Source organism: Triticum urartu, chromosome 6 (assembly GCF_003073215.2).
Source record: "Triticum urartu cultivar G1812 chromosome 6, Tu2.1, whole genome shotgun sequence".
Classification (NCBI taxonomy): domain Eukaryota; kingdom Viridiplantae; phylum Streptophyta; class Magnoliopsida; order Poales; family Poaceae; genus Triticum; species Triticum urartu.
Genome location: NC_053027.1, coordinates 30,886,785 through 30,891,656, shown reverse-complemented (window position 1 = coordinate 30,891,656; position 4,872 = coordinate 30,886,785). Strand labels below are relative to the sequence as shown.

At 42.8% G+C, this 4,872-nt stretch overlaps 1 long non-coding RNA gene across 1 annotated transcript; it reads left to right on the top strand.

Moving 5' to 3' along the window:
• The first annotated feature begins 310 nt into the window (after nt 1-310).
• Nucleotides 311-1,419, top strand: LOC125512303. The gene is made up of 3 exons (XR_007285289.1): nt 311-413; nt 499-583; nt 1,285-1,419. It is a non-coding gene; the product is annotated as an uncharacterized LOC125512303 (long non-coding RNA).
• Nucleotides 1,420-4,872: the final 3,453 nt, after the last annotated feature.

The following is a 4,872-nucleotide window of genomic DNA, read 5'->3' as shown; positions in this document are numbered from 1 at the left end:
ACCATTTACTATATTGTACTCCTCTGCAAGTTAAGGTTGCAATCCCCATCTATTCTAGTCTGATTGATTTCTGATGTCAAATCCTTGCTAGCTAAGATGTCAAAATTGGTACGATTCACACAACTATGCTGGAAATACTACCACAAGGGAATAGTAGTAGTAACTTCGCTTAATCTGTACACCTAGTTATTCAGGAACAAAGTAACATGAGGAAATACGTGCATATTTAGATGATGCAAAAACATTGCCATGGTTTGTGCCACACTGGACTATTTGAATCTTGGTAAGGTACCAGAAATATTTTCCATAACAGAGGCCTAATGAAAGCAGGAGGATTCAGACTGATGAGGCTGTCCAAGATCGTTGTGAACAAGGTGAAATTGGTGAAGCACGAGCCCTTGTCGACGGCTTCAGTAAGTCTAATTTCAACAACAATAAAATGAGAAGCATTCAGATAAGGCTTTGCTGACAAACTTATTATACTTTTCTGCAATTTAGGTTACTACACTGTGCTTAAGCTGTACAGAAATGAAGTGTTCGACTCGAGCATCAACACATACGCCTTCTGCTTCATCCTTTATGGGTCAGTATAACTTTCTGTTCCGTATGCAGTTACTATGCAAACATAGGCTCAAGTTTTGTGTTGTCCTTGTAAAGTGAATGAGGAATTCCTTGCCCGTCAAAAAGATATCCTTGGAACCTGAAGGTAGCTTGTGCCCCAGATCTCTCTTGCCTCTCCAAATTCATGGCAGCGACATCCCTTCTCTTTGAGAAATCTATTATGATGTCCTCTACAATTTTATTGGCTTTTCCATTAATCGCTAGTTGTGTAAAGGTACAACTACATATACAACAATTAGGAAAATAGTACCACAAATAACTGAATATTCCGATGGGTAAATAGATTTTGTCTTGCGTGAATACACAAAAATACATGGAAGTATATTAAGAGGTCAAAAAGTACTAGTATTCAGCCTTGTGGATAAAAGATGCAAAATACTAGTTTTATATTTACTGTTCATCTATATATTTTAGTTTCTATTGCTCAGATGTATGGTTTGGAAAGAAATGAATTACTGTTGTAACACTAGTAATTGTCGATGTAGTTTCTAGTTCCAACAGTACGTGATTAGCTATATATCTCCATGCATAGATGTTTCTAGAACAATAAAATTTGTTCTCTGTACCTTCCCTAATAAAATGTGTTCCGTGTGGTTCAATTTAATTTCAAATGCATTGCATTGTTTTGCATCTCTCTCACATCTAGTCTTGTCATTTCTTAAGGAACGTGAAGAAATATTAGAAGAGGTCCGAGCTGTGAGAATGATCATGACATTGATGATGATGAGGATGACATCTATGGCAACAAGGGAGATGATAGCTTTGGCGATAAGCATTGTGATAAAGTAGAGCTCTGAAGTTGCTGACGCAAAATTGTCTGGACCTCTTTGTCACTATTTTGTTTTGCATTCAACAATTCCTAGATGGATTGTTATGGTAAATGTAATTCATATGCAACTCATTAGGTTTGTAATACTTAGATTATGCTAAATTAATTAAAAAGAATTTTCATGTGCGGTTATATATCGCACTTCCCTGTGGTGCAACACCTCTTAGTGAAATTAATTCAGTGAGGGTTGACAAATGGCTCATGGTGCAACAAACATCTTGGATACAGAATATGCATACAGGCACTTTAGACTGTTGGCGACTTTCTAAATTGAAGGCGCGGGCTAACCTCTCAACTAAAGGAATCCCCGAAGGGGTGTATGTACCATCGATAATCACATTAACCGATGGTTCGGCTCTCCTCTCAGTTCTACGTAACCCTGACGGGTTGTATATACCGTTGGCTATTAAGAAAACCGACGGTAAGCAATAACCGTCGGATGATAAACACCCGACCGTGAACCGTCGGCTATAAGTGCATTCGACCTACTAGGAGCCAGGTGTAGGCAACAAGATATCCGACGGCTCACCGTCAGCTTCTCACCGTGGGCAAAGATATAATATGACGGTACCGTTGGCTATTAGTGTAATGGCCGACGAAGCATAGCCGACGGGAGATGGCCGGCGGTATACCGTCAGTTATAAAAGTATCCGACGGTGAACTTAAATATCCGACGGTAATTGGACCCTCGGCTAAAACGGAATATCTAGTAGTGTATATAGCACCGTCCCATCCATGCCGAGAAGCAGCGTTGGTTCCGCCCCAGGCGACGTACTGCTGGATACATACCCTGTGGATGACATCACAGAGAACACTAACTGTGAGCTACACTTCAAAATGAAGAACATATCCATGAAGGTGGCGGACGCCGTTGCTTTTACAATTACCCCCGAAGCAACCTTCCATTGCGCCCATATTCCAGCGGGCTATACTCGTGTCTTGGTTGATGAGGTGGTGGACCCATATTCGGGGCTACAGCTTGACATTCCTGGAGGTGACGATGAGCACACACTGGGAGAGGCCATACATCATATCATCCTATGGAGAAATGATTGCATCATCTTTCGAAGTCCACCGACACCGCGTCTGCCGACTCCTCCTCGAAGTCCGCCACCGTGTCAGCAGACTCCCGCTCCTTCAAGTCCACGAACGCGTGAGCAGACTCCTCCTCGAAGTCCGCCACCATGTGTGTAGACTCCCGCTCCTCCAAGTCCACGAACGCTTGAGCCGACTCCTCCTCGAAGTCCGCCACCGTGTCAGCAGACTCCCGCTCCTCCAAGTCCACCAATGCGTGAGCAGACTCCTACTCCAACTCAGCCATGTCAGCCGTCTCTACCGCCTCAGCAATCGCAGAAGAGACACGCTGCAGCTATGGTGTGTAGCGGTACGAGTCGAGGTAGTACAGGAGGTACAGGCGGAGGCAAGCGATATAAATATGGTTCAAGCAGCCTCGCTCCTCTTCCTCAGAGGCCTTACGACATGACCGAGGAGCAAAACAAAGCCATAGTGAAGGCCGAAGTGGATGCCCATTTTGGACCGAAACCGGCACCGCCGCCAAGGGAGAAAGTGCCTGAGGAAAAGATTGACCACTTCGCTCGTATGGCTAGAGCACCAGCTCCCAAGCCTGTTGACTCTGACTATGAGCGCCAACTCAGGAAGGCACATCGAGCACGACTACAGAGGGAAGCGAGCTCGAGCTCGATCCAACAAGCAGCTGCCAAAAAATGCGGGAAAACTGTTCCCCAGCTGGGAAAACAGGCAGCGCAATCGATCCCCCCACTTGTTGTGCCAACAACACATGAGAGTACGCGCGCCATATATTATTGTGGGCAAACCGTTCCCCAGCTGAACAATCTGGTAATAACCGAGGAGCATATAAGGCAAGCTAAAATGCTCGGTATTAGTGTTGGACAACTTCTCGACATCGAGCCCATGTCTCCTCTTAGAGAGGAGGAAATAAAACGGCAATATGTCCGCGGCCAACCTTTGGTCAAGCCCGAGGAGGTCAAGAACCTCCCAACGAGAATGTATGAATTGCATCAGTGGTACATGAACATTACCAAGATTTCCAATCGAGAGTCCCTCATGGTGAATGTCAAGGAGGAGCATTACTACCATGAGAAAGCTCTGTCCGTTGAGTATTCAGAACTATTTCAGTTATACAATCAAGACGCACTCGACAAATCTTTCGTCAGTTGCTATTGTTTGTAAGTGATTTCTTTCTGTAATTTAAGTCTCAAACTAGTTGTAGTGATCATTTTGATCAATCATTACCTGTAATTATCCTCACTATATTCTTTTCTGTGGTATTATGCAGGATGAAGATGTATGAAATGAAAAAATCTGGATGCTATGGCATTGGGTTCATTGACCCTAATACCGTTAATGAGTAGACATGGAATATTCCAAGTTGTCGAGCAAGTTTAGAGGAAAGCATGCTAGAGTTCTTCAAACGCCTCAATAGCAATGAAGATATAGTATTTCCTTACAATTTCCTGTGAGTCACACTGTCTTGTACTACAAATTCTATTTTTGCTTACTAGCTAGCTAGATGTTAATAATTAAGTGTATAGGGTTTAGGCTAGTTGATTAGTGTTGTGCACATGCCTGCTTAATAAGACATGTAAACGTGTGCGCATGCAGTTTCCACTTGATCTTGTTAATCATTAAAGTTGATAAAAGAACAGTTGAAGTACTGAACTCACTACTTAAGGCAGAAAGTGACTTCGCCATCGTGAAGGGGATAGTCGGCAGGTAATTTTAATCATTATTAACTATATCTCGGCCTATTTGATTAGTTTGCCATTTTCTGATATCAACTATTTAATAACCCCTTTATTCATTTTCTTTGCTGGCGGGCAGGGCTTGGGCAAAGTTCATCAAGGTGACTCCAGGCAAATGGCGACAAAAGCTGTATTGGTATCGACACAAGGTAAGTAATTAAGTATTACTAGCTAGCTTACCATCTCTTTAATTCTTGTTTCAATATCATTAATTAATTATCATGCTTGATTAATTATTATCTGATTAAATTCCATTCTTGTAAAGGCCCTGAGGCAGGCTCCGAGGAATAATATGTATGCATACTACGTTTGCGAGAACATTCGCATGATGGCGTCCGAAAGGAGCAAATCTCAAAGACAGGAATGGGTACGTTTTCCAGAACACTATTCATAATATTTACATCATTATCGATATCTAGTCACACAACTAATACACATGCATATTGATCTCCTTCTTAACAGTTCAAAGAGGTGCGGGAGAAGCTCCTAACAACGGAGCGCATACTAGCACTTCAAGAGTAAATAGCGAGATTTTTGCTCGACCAGGTCATAGATCCGAAAAAAATACTATTACCCGCTATCGCCCCCATGAACCACTTATTATCGTGCTCCGAAGGCACCAAGGCAACATGTAGGAGA